The 21,129-nt window shown below is 41.1% G+C and overlaps 1 long non-coding RNA gene across 2 annotated transcripts in view; it reads left to right on the top strand.

Moving 5' to 3' along the window:
• Positions 1-14,794, top strand: part of LOC122450325 — a 58,793-nt gene extending 43,999 nt beyond the window's left edge. The window contains exons 5-6 of one of the 2 annotated variants that reach the window (XR_006272099.1): positions 2,147-2,230; positions 14,739-14,794. This is a non-coding gene — a long non-coding RNA (uncharacterized LOC122450325). Of the gene's footprint in view, positions 1-2,146; positions 2,231-5,857; positions 6,267-14,738 lie in introns of those variants that run through there. The other variant, XR_006272098.1, reaches the window with a different exon arrangement.
• Positions 14,795-21,129: the final 6,335 nt, after the last annotated feature.

A 21,129-nucleotide genomic window follows, 5' to 3' on the forward strand; every position in this document is an offset into this window, starting at 1 on the left:
ACCAAGGGATGGGTTGTTGTGGCAAGGGCCAGCGACTTTATTTGGAAAGACAGTAGACCTAGAAGATGGTAGAGTGCTGTCCCAAAGAACTATCTTGCCTGGTTTGGATGCTAGTTTCTTTTATGGAACAAAGAGGAAGAGGAAAGGAAGTAAAGAAAAAGAGGCAATAAGTTGTTGCAAGTATTTCCTGGTTCTGGCCTGACTCCAGAGGCGCTGTTTTTATTCCTTCTTGCCTGGATCCACTCACAGGTGGGCCGGGTCAGGAGGTTTCCTAGGAGTGAAACCAAAGTATTTTAGCTTAACACTCAGGCATGGGAGGCAGGGTTCTTAGAGATGGGCCTTTTGTATGTTAGTCTGCTCAGTCGTGTCTGACTTTTTGTGACCCCATGAACTGTAGCCCACCAGGCTCCTCTGTCCATGGAATTCTCCAGACAAGAATACTGTAGTGGGTAGCCATTCCCTTCTCCAAGGGATCTTCCCGACCCAGGGATGGAACCCGGGTCTCCTGCATTGCTGGCAGATTCTTTACTGTCTGAACCACCAGGGAAATATATACCTTAAGCTATAGGCAACATCACTTTAGTGATTAACTTGTAGCAAATCATTAGACGACAAAGGTTAAAGTGAAAGATCCCATATGGAGTCAGATTTGTTCTTCCCTATTACAAGCTGAATCCAGAGATATGGGACGTGTCGTCAGGCTTGGCAATTTGAACTCAGAAGGGAGAGTGCAAGATGCGGATTCTGGGTCCTTTAATGCTTGATGCTGTCATTGGTTCTACCTACCCCTCAAGGCCAGTATATTTTTTAAGTTTTATTTATTTATTTATTTTTGGCTGTGCTGGGTCTTCCTTGCTGCTCAGGGACTTCTCTCTAGTTGCTGTGCACAGACTTCTCATTGCGATGCCTTCTCTTGTTGCAGAGCATGGGCTCTAGGGCGCGCAGTCTTCAGTAGTTGTAGCATATGGGCTCAGTAGTTGTGGCTCCCAGGCCCTAGAGCACAGGCTCAATAGTTGTGGTTTAGTTGCTCCGTGATGTGTGGGATCTTCCCGGATCGGGGATAGAACCCTTGTCTCCTGCATTAGCAGGCAGATTCTTTATCACTGAGCCACCAGGGAAGCCCAAGGCCAGTGTATTTTAAGAACAATAACCCTAGAGGCTCAGATATACTAGAAATGACAAGGAGACTCTCCATTGAGCACAATCTAGAGGCTTCTCCTTCCCTTGAATAACTGTTAGTGGAGAACTGAGTTGGTGAGCTGAGGCCCCGCCTCTGCAGCATCTCAAGCAAGAATTGGGCTTCACATGAGCTCTGCTGCTGCCATCTTGCAAAGTTATTGAGAAGTTGGGTCCCACCCCCACCATCCTGGAGTAGCTTTGCTTCCAGTGGACGTGGCTATCCACTGGGGAATCAAAGAGAACTGTGGACAGCTTGTCCGTGAGCCCCCTCAGGGAGAGTAACCCTGGGGGACATACCATTTGTCCTTGAAGAATTCCCCTATCCCCCCTGCAACAGATTCCACTCTAGCAAATGGGGTTATAGCAGGAGCAGAGAACTGCTAATCCAGTGCTTTGGCCACTGCCCACCATAACCAGCTTCCACCACGCTCAGGGCCCTTCACTGCACTCCATCCACTGAAATGGGACCAAACACGTGTGAACTTCTTGCCACAAGACACATATCACGGCTCCTGGGTTCAGGACACCCAGAGGAAAGGGCTGTGGAGGCCTGGGGACAGGGTGATGGGACTGCTGACCTTCCAGCTCTTACCAGCAGGTGGGGCCTCAGTGTAATCTGAGAAGTGACCGAGAGCCTTGTACCCAGCAAGAGGGAATCCTCTAGAAGGTAGTACAAATAGTCTCCAACACACAGTAACTGCCTGTGGGGGGAATAAATGGTAGTTATTATTATGGGAAAAGTAATTACTCACAAAATCACACCCCACCCCCCTACTACCATCACCACCATTTTGTTTTGACAAAATGGGGAAAAAAGAGAAGGCGCTTCTCCCTACCAGCAGAAGAATGAAACTCTAGCCGGGAATATAATTTTCCCTCAACCTTAAAGGGTTGAGTAGAGGATATGGAAAGTCCTGAAGTTCCCTCCTCACCTCTCTCACCTGTCCTTCCACGCTTACTCCTCCAGGTTTCATCGCCTACTACAGCTTTAACCATAGCAACCCGGCTGGTAGGAAAGGATGGAAATGCCTACTCATCCTTCCCGAGGCAGGTAAGTCTTCACATTGTCTGTGAAGCCTCTTTGCTGCTTCACTTCAGCCTCAGAGGAGACGACCTCACCCGTTACCCAACGTGGATGTTCCAGATCGCGGGACTACCTCACAGCACTCGTTGCATTGCTTTAAAACCCTGTTTGTTTGTCTCTGTCCCAACCCCACAATCTCCTTGGGCACATCTGTACCCCTCCATGTTTGGACTAGTGCCCGATACAAAGAGCTGCTCAGGGCATTTCCACTCGTGAATGTTGGCAACTTAACGGAAGGGAGGAGACTGCACTGAGTAGGCATGAGAGGGGGTGGGAGGCAGGTTGGCCCAGGAATGGAGCTGAGCCAGAGCGGCTTCAGAGGACAGAAGTCATGTCCTCAGCCTCCGGGAAAGCTGTGCCTGCCATTCAGGCTGTTGCAGGCAGGGAAGGGAGGTGAGAAACTGCAGAAAAGCTAGGGGGTTGGAAGCCGAGCAGATGGGATGAGGAGGGATAAGCTGACATTCAGATCAGTGTGCAGCCCTGGAGGGTCAGGACTAGAGGTTCAAGGCTGAGACTTGGTGAGATTTCAAGGCCTGTTTTTAGAGGGTGATGACTATAGAGGCAGGGGTGGCTTGCAGGACTGTTGAGTTTAGATGGAGAAAAACATCTGTGCAGAATTCTTCTTAATTGGCTCGGGGAAGTAGGAAAGGAATCCATCCAGAATGAATACCTTACAATCACACTTTTACCTTTTAAACTGCTAAATTACAGACATCATCTCACTTCAAAACAATACAGAGTGATAGCCAAGTGTGATAGCCAAGCAGGCCTAGTTTCAAATCTCACTTACTAGCTCTGTGAATTTAGAGAAGTCACTTCAAGTCTCCAACCTTCGATATATTCTGTCAATAAAGAATATTAAAACCTTCCTCAAAGGACTAATAAGGAAAATTTAAAATAATAGATGGAGAGTGTTTAACACAGGGCCTGACACGGGTAGACATTTCATACTAATTCCGTACTTCTCCGTGCCAACCAGGGATGTGTTTCTCAAATGTTTCTTTCTGAATCCATCGAAACTGCACCAAATCTTATCACAATTTGTCTTTTAAATGGGGCGTGAATGCTCAATACAATTGCACAATCCAAAATTGGTACAGACGTCCCCTTGCAGGGTCTGCAGAGGACAGCGTGGGTGCTTGCCAGCCTTTGAACTATATTCTTCTCCTGTCCCTCATCTGTTACCTGGGGGATGCAATCTGTGCCATTTTATTTTCCTGTTCTTTCACCTTTGAGTGATGAGGCAATAATCGTTGCTGCAGGAGCATTTACTCAGCCGAGCTATTTCACCAGCCTTTCACCCTCAAATATATTCTTTGTTCCCCAACTGAAAATTGGGCTGTCTTTCATGAACAGAGATGACACCGTGACAGTCTTCACCTTCAATGGACATTGTTCGTTTTCTTAAAATAACAATAGGTGTTGGTGAGCTATCCGCAAACATGTTTCATTGGGATCTCAGCCTTATTAGTAAGAAACATGGTTGGAAGACTGAAGCACGAGGCTGGAAATTTGTGCAATTACAATTCCGACCTTAACCATAAAACTGTCCCATATCACAGGATGGATGGGTGGACATATAGACTGAGATTTCAAGTAAGGAGTCTCGTGGATGGCTCCGTTTGTATGATAACCGGCTTCCATGGGGAAGGAGGAAGTGATCTCTTCTGTTATATCATTAATTTACTCTCAGCACATCACCTGTCATTTATCACGCCTTTATAATAACAATGAGATTCTGTAAACACAATGGAAAACATAAGGTGCATAAAGAGTCTGTTTTCAATTTAAGGCCAAACCAAGGGCAAAACATCCATTTTATCTGGTTTACTAACCCTGGAGAAGGGAAAGGCTACCCACTCCAGTATTCTGGCCTGGAGAATTCCATGGACTGTATGGTGCATGGGGTCACAAGGAGTCAGACCCGACTGAGTGACTAAACACCTTCACTTTCAAAGAAAATAAATCTGAACAAATTTAATCAAATGACATATAGAATTCTGTGCTCAATAATTCAATATTATACATTTTTTCAAGTACACCTGGAACATTTACAAAAAGTGACCCCCAACTGGGTCACAGAGAAGTCTCAATAAACACAAAATAATTTATATCATCTAAACTGCGTTATCTGTTTAACACACAATGAAATTAAAAATACTTTAGAAAAAACATAACCAATCACCCCATCATACTGTACTCTAACAAAGTTAGAAAATTTTAAGTACTTTTCTAAATAAATACATTGATTAATTAAGAAATCTTATAAAAATTATTAAATATTTAGAAAAAAACAAGAAAACAACTATATATCAAACACTAAGGCAGTTTTTGAAAGGAAATTTATATCCTTTAAATTATTAGAAAAAAAAGATAACTTATTATGCAATGAAAGCAATTAGAAAACAGCGACAGACTGTATACCAAAAAAAGAGAGGGGAGAGACTAAAGTGAGGCATGGAAATTAATGAACAGAAAATAAGGAACCAAAATATCAACAACACCAAAATCTTGTGTTTCAAAAAGATTAATATAAAGACAACCCTCTGCTGAGATCTATTAAAAGGAGGAGACATAAGCTATACCAGAGATGAAAAGAAGTACACAATTACAGTGAATTTTAAAATAATAAGAAAATATCATAATCAACTTTATGCCAAGATATTTAAAATATAGATGAAATAAGCAGTTTTTTAAAACAACTGTAAATCATTAATATTGAGTCAAGAAGAAATAAAAAAACTCCATTGGACTTTGTAATAAAGAAATTGAGCCATTAATTCAAAATCTATTCGTGATAAAGCAATGAAGAACTAGTTTTCAGTGAACAGACCAATAAAAATAAAAATATCTGATAATGCCAATAATTGTCAAGGACCAAGGGCCATATGAATTCTCAGACTCAGATGATGGGAATGTAAATTGTTACAACCACTTGGGAGACTCTAAAATTGTAGCTCTGTACTTACCCTATGACCTAGCAATTCTACTTCCAGGAATTCGCTCTAGAAAAAGGCTGGCATATGTCTATAAGAACAGATGTACAATGTGGGTCATTTAGTGTCTTTTGAAACAGTACAAAACAAAAATTTATATAAATTTCTATTGGTAGGAGGTTAGATAAATAACCTCCTATATGCATATAGAAAGCCAGGAAGACTATTAGGTGAAATGAATGAACATAAATGTGTGTTTCAACAAAAATAAATCTTAACAAAACTTTGAAAAACAAGTGGCTAAACAATACATACAGTATAATATTATATAGAAGTTTTAAGAACACAAAATAATATTCATTGTGGATTCACACAGATAATAATAGATACCTATAATTTTAAAACCTGGTTGGGGTGATTCAAATCAATTTCAAGACAGTGGGTTCTCTGGGGAAGGAGGGAGGGAAATGGAGTAGAAAAGGATTCAATCATATCTGCATCATTTTATTTCTTTAAGGAAAAATGTGTCAAGTCTAGACAGTGTTTATGGATGTTCCTGTTATTCAGTGTATTTTTTTGGTACACTTGAAATGTTTGTGACACTTTAAAAAAATAGAAAAATTAATACCAGCTCTGTCTTCTTTTATAAACATTACAGGATATTTTTCCAAAGTTCTGTAAACAACAAAGCTCTACACGAGTGTGAATGGGTGTGTTCTTCCACTGTCCTGACGGTGCATGTCTTGTCTTCTATGCTCCAGAGCCCAGGGCAGAGGTGTGGAGCCAAGCTGAGCCTCTCTTACCTGCAGTTCCTACAAGGTCAATGTTAAGATCAGATACAAGAGGGAATGCTGGCTCTAGTTTAAGTGACATGTCAAAAAGCATAGAGTCAGAAGTGTGGAGAGCCAGAATTGGGAGATAAGAAAGGCAACCTATGGCTGATTCATATCAATGTATGACAAAACCCGCTGAAATGTTGTGAAGTAATTAGCCTCCAACTAATAAAAAAAATAAAATAAAATAAAAATTTAAAAAAAAGAAACGCAACCTAAAGGAGGGAAAGTGTACTAGGGGGATGAAAACCAGGGCCCAGGGATCTACCCCAGCCGAAAGGGAAATGGCATGAACAAATTCTACAGGTGAGGACTGAGGTCCACAGAGGTTTCCACTCGGCTTCGTAAGTCAGCTCTTTGAGAAGAGCGAAGCAGAGGGGGGTAGAGCCGTTATGACTTCTGTTAGATGTGGTACCTTGCAGTTTCATCAAGTTGGTTTTCCTTGTTCGGGCTGCTTCTTTGATGATGATGCTTGCTCTTGAGACTCAGGTTGCATTTCTCACGTGTTGGTTGTGTTTGACCTTGTATTGTGGAGTGAAACGGTTGCATTCACCGTGAGCTAAATGCCTAGGTTTTAGGGTCAATGAGACTGGAGTTTGAATCTTGGCTTACAACTTACTAGATGTGTACTCTTGGAAAAGTTGTTTAACTTCTCTGAGGCTTCATTTTCTCATCTGCAAAGTGGGGCTAGTGAAGGGGCCTCCTCCACAGAGATGTCAAGGAATCGATTAGCTGCATGGTTCCTAGCACATAAAACTGTTCATGAGGGTGACCATTTTTTGTAAATGATGATATTGTTTTATGAATTCTGTCAGACATCTAAAAACAACAGTGTAGACTTTTGTCTTATTCCAGAGATGTGTCAGGAGGGAGAATACTAACTACTCAATTAACAAAAGGCAGTTGATTCTTTCCACGACCAGTCCCTTTGCAAACAGCACACAGGGTTTCCAGGTAGTAAGGCCTATGTCCTCTGCCGACAGTCACAGCAGATTCCTCAACCTCGTCAAACCAGTCTGATCAGGATTCATGGCTTCTAGTAATTGATCTTCCCTGGTGGCTCAGATGCTAAAGGGTCTGCCTGCGATGTGGGAGACCCGGATTAGATCCCTGGGTTGGGAAGATCCCCTGGAGAAGGAAATGGCAATCCACTCCAGTACTCTTGCCTAGAAAATCCCATGGACAGAGGAGTCTGGTAGGCTACAGTTTGTGGGGTTGCAAAGAGTCGGACACAACTTAGCAACTGGACAACAAGTAATTGCTCTAGTACCCGCTTCAGCCAAATCCTGTACACTGAGGTAACCAAGGAAGTTCATTGTAATATTTGGTTAAAAGAGAGAGAGAATTAAGAGAAAATGTATTAAGGAACTAGATATGACGGTTGTACAACATTATGAGTGTACTGAATATCACTAATGACAAATTTATGTTCTGTATATTTTATCAAAAAGGAGAGAGATGCAAAGGTAACTTCTGAGATCCACAGATTAATCCATCTGCTGCAAAATTAGACTACGTTTCCAATAAAGAACAGAGGAGACAAGCAGTCACTTTCGGAACTGACAGAGATGTATAAAAGATGTAAATATACTGTACATAACAGATGAAAGTATTCCATGTCATACTAGTGACCTTTAACTTGTGAAGGTGAACTGAAACCCAGATCTGTCCAACCTCTAAGAAGCAACTGTCTATGATTTGAATTCAGCTTTATGGGAATACACAAAATGTGACAGGTTCCACTGATGCCCCTTTCTTGGTGTGGTGATGGTAGTGTGGTTCTTCATTTCTCCAAGTTGTCTGGCATAGGACTTACATTTCCTAAGAAGGACACAAAACTTACCAACAGTTCTTTTCTTTTCCCCAAATTAAAGTCAGGCATTTGTTAGCTTCATATGTTTAAAGAGGAAATAAGAATATGTTGCTTGGGAGACTTCTGACATAGAGGATCTTTTGCTATATGTTAAAGGGTTTCCAATCCAAGTGAAGATTGGAACCTCACTTGTGACCTTCAAGGTCCCAGCAGAGTGGGGAGCATCTCTGTAGGGGAGAGGTTCCAGGTGCATCTCAGTGTACAATAGCACGCATCCCTGAGGATTTATGCTAGGCCCAGCACTTTGCTAAACTCATCACAAACATCATCACAGTCAACTGTCACAACAACCCTATGAAGACAAGGGCTATTATTATGCACATTTTATAGATGATGAATGTGATGCTTGGAGATATTAACTTTCCCAAAGTTATATGGCTAGTAGGTAGCAGAGCCAGATTAGAACTCAGGGTGGTGTGATTCCACATCCTGAGCTGTTTAACCACTTAGCTCTATGACCTCTGCTCCACCTCAGTGGGGAACTGAGTTTCACCACATTTTTTTTTCCCACCTCTTGCTCTGCTTTCGTCTAGGCTGACTTTGTCCTCAAATGGGCATTTTCTTTTCTTTTTCGATTTTATTGGAGTATAGCTAATTTACAATGTTGTGTTAGTTTCAGGTGTATGTATATATGTGCTTTTATTTTATTTTTCCATTCTATGAAAAAGCAGGCTTTTTCTACATGGTGGCAAAAGATGGTCCCAGCAGCTCTAGGTTTCCATGATTCGTGGCATCTGTGCTTTCCTGAAGGAGACTAGATATCATAATTGTCCTGGGAAGGGCTCTGTGGCAGGTTCCCTGAATATGCTCCCCCCAACAACTCTTCCCTTTCCTATGTAAGCACACCAGTCCTCCATTAAGACGTGGAGTCTGTTTCCTTTCCCATGGAACCTGAGATGGTTTTCCTCGGGCCAATACAAAGTGATGAAAATGACCTTCGGGAACTTCAGCGTCCAAGCCTTTAAAATACCAGCAGCCTTTGTTTTCATTCTCGTGCCATAAAGAATCCCGGGCTACAATACTGGAGAAAGACCACACGGGGCAACCCTGCAGGATGAGATGTATGTGGAAGGAGCCCCATGGAGGAAAATCAAGGCCCCACAGCTGAAGGTCATCAATCACCATGGCCTAGACCTTCGAGCTCAGCCCAGCTGCCAGCTAAACCAGTTGCATGAGTAAACCCAGCCAACACCACTGGGCAGAAGAATGCCCAGTCAACCCACAGAATCATGAGAAATAACTAATCATGGTTGTTTAAAGGTGCCAAGTTGGAATGCATGCTATGCAGGGATTGGCTTGGCATGGGTGACATCACATGTCCAGGGGCACATAGGCCTCTGATTAGAAAGGTGTGCTTTTCCTGTGTCCTCCCTTGAAACCTCAGTGGCTACTCACAGAAATGCTAAGCAGCTGGGAAAAAAACCTATGTTCACCTACTCCCTGTGGGTTTATATTAATGTGGCCTTCAGAAAAAGCAAGGACACTGGGGTCCAAATATTAATACTTGGATTTGAATATTTGGCTCTCTCTTTCCAGTGAGTCACCATCAATAAGACATATTGCCTCTCTGTGTCTCTCTAAAAACTAGAAATAAACTTAATTTTGCATACAAGCTTCTTTTGTGGAGCTAAACTGAGAGTTATTCCACAAACATTTACTGAGATCTCCCAACAGACTTGACAGTACCCATTACATTGTCAGCTCGTGGAGAACAAGCTCTTTGTACGATCATGTTTTCTAAAGTTCCAAAATTACTTATTGAATGGATTGACAAAACCCACTGAAAAAAATAAATTAATTAATTAAAAAAAAATTACTTATTGAATGGATGAACGGTGACAGATGTGGGGAAATGAACACATTTTCAATAGGTTTCCCATATTTTTCTACATTTGTTTCTTTTTGTCCCCCTTCTCTACAAGGATGGTGTTTAAAAAAATTAATGCACATTTAATTTTCTTAAAAGTTTTATTTTTATTATTTTAACCTTTTAAATACAATGATTTGCTAACTCATTAATTAGATTTGCTGGGTCTTCCCACCTCATTCCCAAGGAGATTTGCAGAAGCTTTGAAAAAAGAATCATCGAATATAAAAGGATAAAATACAAGAAAATTGGGGCAAAGGGAAAATAAAGGTCAGAACAGTGATTTGTTAATCTATAACTTAAATTACAACATACCTTGGCTTTTTTTTTAGGCTGGTATCTTCACTTAAGGTAATTAATTCATCACTGGTGCCAAGATTTCTAGAAGCAATAAAATCTGTTGAATTAGCCACCTGTAGTTTTGCCATAAACAGATCCACTCAATTTCATTCAACACATCGATTGGTAAGAAAGGTCCTGAGAACTGCCCCTCCTCCAGTTGGGTTAAGTTGACCAGTTCAGCCTAGGAATGTAACCATTGTGTATGTGGTGACCAGGAAGGAAGCAGTGGAGACTATTAGGTAAAAACTAGAAAGCAACTAATAGCTAAAAACCAAGCTTCAGGCTCATGACTCTATGACTTACCAGATATATGACCTTGAGCAGTCATCTTTCTAATCTTCAGTTTTCTTATCAGTAAAATGGCTGAATTATAGTACTAAGTGAAGTGAGTGAAAGTCGCCCAGTCGTGTCCGCCTCTTTGCAACCCCATGGACTATATAGTCCACGGAATTCTTCAGGCCTGAGTACTGGAGTGGGTAGCCTTTCCCTTCTCCAGGGGATCTTCCTGACTCAGGAATCAAACCAGGGTCTGCATTGCAGACAGATTCTTTACCAACTGAGCTATGAGGGAAGCAACACATAAAAGATGCTCAGCATTGCTGATACAGAGATGCAAATCAAAACTACAATGAGGTACCACCTCACATTGGTCAGAATGACCATAATTAAAAAATCTACTACTAATAAATGCTGGAGAGGGTGTGGAGAAAAGAGAGTCCTCTTATGGTGGTGATAGGAATGTGAATTGGTGCAGCCACTATAGAAAACTGTATGGAGGTCCCCCAAAAAACTAAAAACAGAGTTGTCATATGATCCAGTAATCCCACTTTGGGGCATATAGCCAGATAAAACTATAATTCAAAGAGATAATGCACCCCTATGTTCATATCACTATTCACAATAGCCAAGACATGGAAAAAAACCTAAATGTCCATTGAAAGATGAATGGATAAAGAAGATTATATATATATATAGTTCAGCCATTAAAAAGAATGAAATAATACCATTTGCAGCAACATGGATGAACCTAGAGATTATCATTGTTGTCGTTCATTCACTAAGTTGTGTCCAACTCTGTGACCCCATGGACTGCAGCACGCTAGACTTCCCTGTCCTTCACTATCTCCCGGAGCTTGCTCAAACTCATGTCCATTGAATTGGTGATGCCATCCAACCATCTCATCCTCTGTTGGCCCCTTCTTCTCCTGCCCTTAGTTTTTCCCAACATCAAGGTCTTTTCCAGTGAGTTGGCTCTTTGCTCATGTAAAGTATTGGTGGCCAAAGTATTGGAGCTTCAGTTTCAGCATCCTCCTTCCACTGAGTATTCAGGGCTGATTTCCTTTAGGGTTGACTTGTTTGATCTCCTTGCAGTCTAAGGGACTTACTCAAGAGTCTTCTCCATCACCACAGTTCAGAAGCATCTATTCTTCAGTGCTCAGCCTTCTTTATGGTCCAACTCTCACATCCATACATGACTACTGGAAAAACCATAGCTTTGACTCCACAGACCTTTGTCAGCAAAGTGATGTCTCTGCTTTTTAATACACTGTCTAGGTTTATCATAGCTTTACTTCCAAAGAGCAAGCGTCTTTTCATTTCATGGCTATAGTCACCATCCACAGTGATTTTGGAACTTAAGAAAATAAAATCTGTCACTGTTAAAGATTATCATGCTAAGCAAAGTAAGTCAGAAAGGGAAAGACACATACCATATGATATCACTTAAATGTGGAATCTAAAATATGACATAAATGAACCTATCCACAAAACAGAAACAGATTCACAAAGAGAACAGACTTGTGGTTGCCAAGGGGGTGGGGCACGGGGGAGGGAAGGATTGGGAATTTGGGATTAGTAGATGCAAACTGTTATATAAAGGATAGATAAACAACAAGGGTCTACTGTATGGACTTCTCTGGTGTCTCAGACCGTAAAGAATCTGCCTGCAATGTGGGAGACCTGGGTTCGATCCCTGGGTTGGGAAGATCCCCTGGAGAAGGGAACGGCTACCCACTCCAGTATTCTGGCCTGGAAAATTCCATGGATTGTATAGTCCATGGAGTTGCAAAGTGTTGGGCACAACTGAGTGACTTTCACTTTCACTTTCCTACTGTATAGCATGGGGAACTGTATTCAATATCCTGTGATAACCTAATGAAAAAGAATATGAAAAAGAAATGAAAAAGAATATGAAAAATATATAACTGAGCCATTTGCTGTATAGAAGAAGCTAACACAACATTGAAAATCAGCTATACATCAATAGCATTTTAAAAAATAGTACTGGCAACATAGGATTGCTGTGAGAATTAAATGAGATAATCTGCATAGCAGATAGTGCATTTTCTTTCTTAAGTGTTAGTCTTATCACCATTGTAGTAAAGAGCAGATGGATTGTGGGAGGGAGAGGGTCTCTGGCTCTTGGGCAGGTGTAATTTCATTATAAGTCTGAGTGAGTGGGTATTACTTAGGACACTTTGGTGGCAAGTGGAATGGAAGTAATACTGATAGTTTGAAAATTATTAAGGTGCTTTTATATTTAGTTTGTCAGAACACATGATATTCACCTTAGTCTTCCGGGGGCATCCTTCTGCCTAGAGAGACTGAAAGTGTTACAGAGGAATGCAAAGAGGAAATCCAGGTTCTGGCACTCAAAAATGGGATTTTTCTATACTACCCTAGCTTTGCAAGTCAGACTATTATGAGAGAATTGCATATTTTCCTTTACCTCCATCTTTATTTTCAAGTTCTAGTCTTGTTGAGTTCCAAGAAGGGAAAGCATGCCCTTTTCTTGGCCCCAGAGGGGTTATAGAAAGGAGGAGAAAGAAAAAGAAGCAAACTGTGTTTAAACGTGGGGTCCAATTTTCCCTCTTTGGGCTTCAGCAAGAGGCTTTTGCCCTGCTGGCCATTTGGGTCTCTGGAGACACCTTGATAGCTGTTCTAAAGCAACCAGGAAAGCAGTCACATCACATCCACTAGATTTGGTAGCTCAGCTGGGTCAGACAGAGGCAGTCCTGGGGTTTAGGTTTTCTGAGCAGCCCTCAAGCATCGAGGGGCTGCAATAAAACTGCCGTGCTGGAGCAAGCCATTCTCCCTGTCCCCAAAGCTGGTGGGACACCTGAGAGAGTGGACCTCTGGCTGGGGGCCAGATGGAAGCTGAGGCAGAGTTTCATGCGTCTGCAGCTGGGAATGATGAGAAAAAGCCAAGACAGCAAAGAGAACAGACTGTATCCTCCACTATAACCCCTCATCACCACCACCCCAAATAATGTTGAAAAAACCTCTTCGGTGTGACCTCAGACCCCTTAACCACTCTGGGCATCCACTTCCTCATCTATAAAATGAAGAAGTAGTTGGTATAATCTCCAAAGCTCCCTCTAGTCATGAAATTCTGTGATTCTACCATTTAAATCAATGTCAAACCTTCTCCTAATGTATACAGTTTGTGGTATGAAGACAACCTCATTAAAGTTACAGGTACCCCAAGAGTTGCAAAGGAGTTATAAGGCCTCGTACTTAATAAATTTCAGGCATACTACCTTGACAAAAATATCCTCTGTTATCATATCAAGTAACAAATTAAACAGAATTAATGAGCTTCTACTTTATGAATTTTAAAGTAAGATATTAAAACTCTATATTCCTTACTACTCAGCAATAAAATGCAGGAAACTATTGATACATAAAACAACGTGGATGATTCTCTAAATAATTATTGAGTGAAGGAAGCCAAGCACAAAAGATTATGTACCAACTGATTACATTTGTATTAAACTTCCTATCCATCACAACAGAGGCAGATCAATGGTTGCTTGGGAGGGCAGTTTACAGAGGGGATTACAGAAAGTGCTTGAGGAAACTTCTGGTAGCAATGGATGTATTCACTATCTTGATTATTGGTGATGGTTTCATGAGTGTATATATATGTCACACTTAGGAAATTCTACATTTTAAATATGTGCAGCTTTGTTGTTGTTGAGTCGCTCAGTCATGTCAGACTCTTTTGCAACCCCATGGACTGTAGCCCATAAGGCTTCTCTGTCCTGGGAATTCCCAGGTGAGAATACTGGAGTGGGTTGCCATTTCCCTCTCCAGGATGTGTAGCTTACTGTATGTCATTTATACTTCAATAAGTCTGTTTTTTAAAAAGATTGTACTTTACAAAGCAAAAGAAATTTTATGTATTTTTTCATTTGTCGACTTCAGTAGGAAATATGTGCTAAAATAAAATTTTAACTCAGTTATTATATTGATATAAAGAAAACAGTAAGATTATATGAATATAACATAGTATAAATATACACAATACATAGTATGTATGATTATGTGCATGTGCTCAGTCGTGTCCAACTCTTTCGCGACCCCATAGACTGTAGCCTGCTAGGTTCCTCCGTCCATGGGGTTTTCCAAGCAAGAGTACTGGAGTGGGTTGCCACTTTCTCCTCCAGGGGATCTTCCTGACCCAGGGATCGAACCCTTATCTCTTGAGTCTCCTGCATTGGTAGGCAGATTCTTTACCACTGTGCCACCTGGGAAGTCATGTATGATTATATGGACTCCAAATAAGTTTTGGAGCATATAATCAAAATACAAAGCATATAATCAAAATGCTTTGTGTTTTCAGGGTGCTATCCAGTCCATCCTAAAGGAGATCAGTCCTGGGTGTTCATTGGAAGGACTGATGCTGAAGCTGAAACTCCAATACTTTGGCAACCTCATGCGAAGAGTTGACTCATTGGAAAAGACCCTGATGCTGGGAAGGATTGGGAGTAGGAGGAGAAGGGGACGACAGAAGGTGAGATGGCTGGATGGCATCACCGGCTTGATAGACATGAGTTTGAGTAAACTCCAGGAGTTGGTGAAGGACAGGGAGGCCTGGCATGCTGCAATTCACGGGGTCGCAAAGAGTCGGACACGACTGAGAGACTGAACTGAACTGAACTGAAGCTAGTGTGCAGCAAGATTAAGGCCATATCCATTAGACTTCACGTGTCCAGAGTCAAAAGTTGATTATAGATTCTATCTAGATTGTAGATTCTATTTAGATTCTTCTGCTTTAATGGGTCACAACACTGAAGTCAGATTTGCTAGACTTGAGTAGAAAGTGGTCATCCCAAAAAGCAACAAAATATTAAACCATGAGATGCCATACATGTCTAAAGTATATATGGTCCAAGATCCTTAAACCTCAAGATTTAAGTAATCATATTGTCATTTGTTTAGATTTTGTTCAATCAGGAGTGAGATGCTGTTTACTTCCTTTTGGATGCTTTGCCTGCAACTAAAATATAGTCATCAGTGAGCGGTTATGTCTCAGGTATCATCAACAGGTGTACATGGCAGGTCTTCCATCTCAGCTGTGGGTCCCTGAGAGAGAGCAGCAGAGAGGAGCACTCGCCTTTAACAGACTAAGCGAAAACTCTCTCTAAAATAACATTTATCAATATTGGTTATGTGCATTTGTTTTAACTTCAAAAGCAATTTTAGAAATCATTATTGAAGTATAATTGGATTCTTGCAAATTCCTAACTGTCACACCTTTTTGTCTTCTTTGGAAAGGAACGCTTTTAAGAAACAAGCTCTGCAACTCACAGAGAGAGCGGGAGAAAAGTGTGTCAGAGTGACCAAAAACAAAAGTCCCTTGTTCTGAAGAAATGTGTGGATTTGAAAAGATTAGCAGAAGACCAACTCAATTCACATAATAGCATACACATTCTCCATAAGAATTCAAAATGCTTTGTGTTTTCAGGGTGCTAAGCTAGGGTGCAACAGATTAAGGCCATATCTGTTAGACTTTGTGTGTCTGGAGTCGAAAGTTGATTTTAGATTCTAAAGTTTTCTTCTCTGTTAGGCAGTGAGGTTTTCAAAGATGAGTTTCAGGGCACGTTTTGACTCAGTTTTTGTGGGGACAGGTTGACAACTGCAGCTATATTTTGAATTCACTGAAGGACACTTTCATTCTGGAGTAGTTGGGAACTTGAAACTTGTCAGGTCAGGACTATCCATGTCTCATCATTCTGTTGTTAGATGAATAGCAGTGGAGAATGAGGCCAGAATACCAGCAAGGGAGAAGAATCTGCTGCAATATGGATAAAAGAGGAAAAAAGACCTGAAATCATCCTATTTGGGAAGGTGGGTGGGAAGTCTTAGGAGGCCAGGACAGAATGTTTGTAGTGGCCATTTCCTCTGCTGTTAAGAGCCCTCAGGTTTTATTTTGAGGAAAGCACCCCTCTGCCATTATCAGCTGTGTGATTTGCATGCAATTGACCCCAGCTTCAATTCTGGGATGAACTGTAATTGGTTTAAGCCACCCTCTGCCCTTTGGTCACCACTGTCTTTCCAAAATAGGCACACAATGCAATCTTAGACTAGGTGCAAAGAGATATTGTGATATGGGGGGTGTGAGGAGCAGTGGGTTCCTTCTATTCGTTGGGAACTCTCTTCCCCTGAAGAGTGATTATAGGGAATTCCCTGGTGATCCAGTGGTTAGAACTCAGTTTTCACTGCTGTGGCCTGGGTTCAATCCCTGGTCAGGGAACTAAGATCTAATAAGCCACACAGCATTGCCAGGAAAAGGGAAAGAAGAGAGAGATTATAAAAGCTAGAGGCCTGGCCCACTTGGTAGTCATTTTCTTAACTGAGTTCGGGGGTGTCCAGAGCTGCCAGGCAGCCACTTTACGGAGGATAAAGTCAGCCCAGCTGAGGGCAGAGGGAAAACGTGAAGAGAAACAAGTCCTTAAAGTCATTTGAGCTACTGGATCAAAATATCCCCAATATCAGATACCACTGTACTTTCAGTTAAATAAACCAATAAGCTCCATTTATTGCTTAAATGAATTTCTATGACCTGAAACTAAAGAGTCCTAACTAATCACTGATCATTTTATAAGGTTTGTGGATAGCCCTAAAATATGCAGAAGAGTAAAATGGTTAAACGGTAAGTTGTATGTTGTGCTGTGCTGTGCTTAGTCATGCAGTTGTGTCCGACTCTGTGACCCTATGGACTGTAGCCCCGAGGCTTCTCTGTCCATGGGGATTCTCCAGGCAAGGATACTGGAGTGGGTTGCCAAGCCCTCCTCCAGAGGACCTTCCTAACGCAGGGATTGAACCCAGGTCTCCCACATGGCAGGCAGATTCTTTACTGTCTGAGCCACCAGAGAAGCCCAAGAACACTGGAGTGGGTACCCTACTCCTTCTCCAGGAGTTCTTCCCAACCCAGGAATCGAAATGTTATGTATATTTTATCATAACTTTTAAAATGCAGGAACATCTAGAAAAAAAATGCCCAAGTTTATGAGTCTAGAGCTTCTGAGTGTACCTAAAAATCCCTGGAGAGGTCCCCTAATTGTTCAGATTCACCTTTGCCAGAATCCTCTGAAAAGGCTTTTTTTTCCCCAGCAGGTCTGCATAGGCATCCCCTCAATGGTAGCAGCTTTTTTTTAACCATTCTTTTTTTTATTGATGTATAATTTACAATGTTGTGATAGTTTCAAGTGTACAGTAAAGTGATTCAGTTATATATACATGCATATAAATAAATTCTTTTTCCATTATAGGTTATTATAAGATATTGAATATAATTCCCTGTGCTATACATTAGGCCCTTGTTGATTTATTTTATATGTAGTATTATAATATATGTTAATGCTAAACTTCTCATTTATCTCTCTCCCTCCCTACTAATCTCTTTGGTAACCATATATTTGTTTTCTATGTCTGTGAGTCTATTTCTCTTTTGTAAATAATTTCATTTGTATCATTTTTTTAGATTCCATTTATAAGTGATATCAAATGATATTTATCTTCCCCTGTCTGACTTAGTTCATTGAATATGATAATTTCTAGCTCCATGCATATTGCTGCAAATGGCATTATTTCATTCTTTTTTATGGCTGAGTAATATTCCATGTGTGTGTGTGTGTGTGTGTGTGTGTGTGTGTCTGTGTACATATACTCCATTGTATATATGTACCATATTTTCTTAATTCACTCATCAGTCAAAGGATATTTGGGTTGCTTCCATGTGCTGGCTCTTGTAAATAATACTGCTATGAATACTGGGGTGCATGTATCTTTTCAAATTAGAGTTTTCTCCAGATATATATATGCCCAGGAATCAGGCTGAAGGATTGTATGATAACTCTATTTTTAGTTTTTTTTAAGGACCCTCCATACTATTCTCCATAGTCATGTAGCTTTTATTCTTTTATTATTTCCAGGCCATTTGGGCCCTGTAAAACCACACACCTACACACACAACAACAAAATTAGAACTAGCTCTCATTCAGTTGGGTGCTTGTTCTGTACAGGTACCGGGCTGATTAATTTATGTGTATCATTCAATTTTTTTAGTAACTATTATTCTTAGTATCATACTTATTTTATACACTGAAAAACTGAAGATTGGAGGAATTGAGAAACACGCCATGTTCGCACAGGAAGCAAATGACAAGGCGATGACTTGAACTCTTTCAGGACCACGTTGAAGGGTAAAAGCTCCCTCTAACAACGTTAGCTACCAATGGAAGAAGCCAAAGAGGCTGGTCCAAAGCCTCTGAGGCATAGAGATGCTCTAGCCAATGTTTCCTCTTCTCTAGGCAACAAAAACAGAAAAGCAAACATTGGTTAGCAGCATACACACTTGCGCATAAATTACATGAAATCCCAGGATCATTTATTTCTGATTAGAAATTTCCCAACAAGCTCACATTGATGAGAAAAAGGATTGAATTTCTTCTGCCTTTGTTACTTTTGTACAGTCAGTATATGTGCTAGATTTGTGGTCAGCTGTGGGTTAAAGGAGACGAGAATGGGACAGGACAAGAGCTGGGAAGGGAGACCGAAGAGAATCTTGAAGGGTCCTAAACAGCTTGCCAAGGTTGTGGGTTTTGCTCACGGTAGTGACTTGGACAATTACCCAAGGACACAGGTGAATTTGAGATATTGCATGAGTTGGGCTCCAAGGAGATGAACTGGGGATGCCTCAAATTCTAAAATGGGCAGATGCTACAGCAGAGAATGGGCAGACCAGTGTCCAGGTCTCTAAGCCTGGTTGTTGTTATTTAGTCGCTGAGTCGTGTCTGACTTTTTAGCGACCCCATGGACTGTATCCTACCAGGCTCCTCTGTCCATGGGGTTCTCCAGGCAAGAATACTGGAGTGGGTTGCCATTTCCTTCTCCAGGGGATCTTCCCTACCCTGGAATCTAACCCAGGTCTCCTGTGGCTCCTACATTGGCAGACAAACTTTTTACCACTGAGCCACCTGGGAAGACCCAAGCTTTACTTATCCTATCTCATTTAACCCTCATCTATGATGTAGGTGTGGATGAGGAAAGTGTAATTTAGAAATCCATTTAACTCACCAAGTTAACTCAGTTAACTTACCAAGATGCCCCATCTGTCTAGCTACAGACCCCTGGTCCTTGACAGTCTCCCTCATTGTGGAACTAAGATGAGGCCTTGAGACTAGGAAGAGCATCTTGGCTATTGGTCTGGGGATGAAAGCTTGACTGTGCTTTTCAGTTAATGAGAATAGTCAGACTCTGGAGGTCCAGATAATTGCAAAAGCAGAATTGATTTTTTGGGTAGTCATAACTTTCATAATTTGACCAAAAAGAAATTGCTGAGCTGTATCATAGTCAATTATCATAAATTATAGTGCTTTGAAATTTTCCATCTCTTGCATGATATGTAGGTGCATTGATTCATTCAACAAAGATGCCCTGATGTCCTACTGTGTGCTGGACACTGTCCTAGGAGCTGGGGGTGTAAAGATTAACAGGATTCAGCCTCTGTTTTCAAGTTTACAGTCTATTGAAGGAAATAAATATTGTAGAAAATAAAACACTATGTGCCAAATGCTACAATAGAGATATTTGAATAACTCTGCCACAGAAGTTTCAAAAAGGTAATGCTAGAACTGGGCTTTAAAGAATAAGCAGAAATGCTTCAGAAACATTGTTGTTTAGTCGCTAAGTTGTACCTGATTCTTTGCAACCCCATGGACAGTAGCTTGCCAGGCTCCTCTGTCCATGGGTTTCTCCAGGTAAGGATATGGGAGTGGGTTGCCATTTCCTTCTCTAGGGGATCTTCCCAACCCAGGGATTGAACCCACATCTCCTGCATTAGCAGACGGATTCTTTACCACTGAGCCACCAGGGAAGCCCTCAAAGATATTACAGGAAGGAAAGATTCTAGGTAGAGAGGAATTGGGGTCTGCAAAGGTGTGGAAGAACACAGTCTGACTATAGATCAACATCAGAGCTTGTGATACTGGAGTTATATCAAGAAGGATTTGCTGGGGGAAATGGGTAGTATGGAGGATGGTAGTAAATGGTAGTAAAACTCCAGCACAGTTCAGATATCAAACAGGTATTAAAATGCAGTGAATGTGTTAATCCTTTTTGAGTTGGCTGAGAGGTAAGACAGCAGGATGTAAGTTGTGATTTGTACTAAGGTAAAACAGTCTGGGTATAATCAAGGGAGATAAACCATAGAGTAATTAGTAGGGAAAGTCTAATATAAAGAATTATTAACTATAACAGGGGTTTGGAGTCATGAGGATTGGCTAGTAAGAATTAAAGAAACTCTAAAGAATATGGAAACAGTAGATTTACTGTATAACAGCATGTCTATTATATAATATCTAATAGCCCTCACCCCTAGGAGCACTGAAGGAAGAACCTCCACGGCCACCACGGTTGAAGTCCAGATCTTGTTGGAGGCGGCATGACCATGGCTCCCTGGATGGCACAGAAGGTGTTGGGCTGCTGTACCAGCAGGACTTACCAGCTGTGTCAGATCATTACGCTGGACACTTTCAACTTATACAGTGCAGCATGTTGCTTATATCTCAATAAGACCGGAAGAAAAAGATTAAATGGAAAAAAGATGTGTGTCCTCAAGTAAAAAATAAACAGCTGGATAAATAGAAGCCTCTTGAAGGCACTAATTACTTGCTGGCTAGGTCAGAAATAGAATTTTGGTTTCAAGTTTTAGTTGAATATTCTTTCTA

Source organism: Cervus canadensis, chromosome 11 (assembly GCF_019320065.1).
Source record: "Cervus canadensis isolate Bull #8, Minnesota chromosome 11, ASM1932006v1, whole genome shotgun sequence".
Classification (NCBI taxonomy): Eukaryota; Metazoa; Chordata; class Mammalia; order Artiodactyla; family Cervidae; genus Cervus; species Cervus canadensis.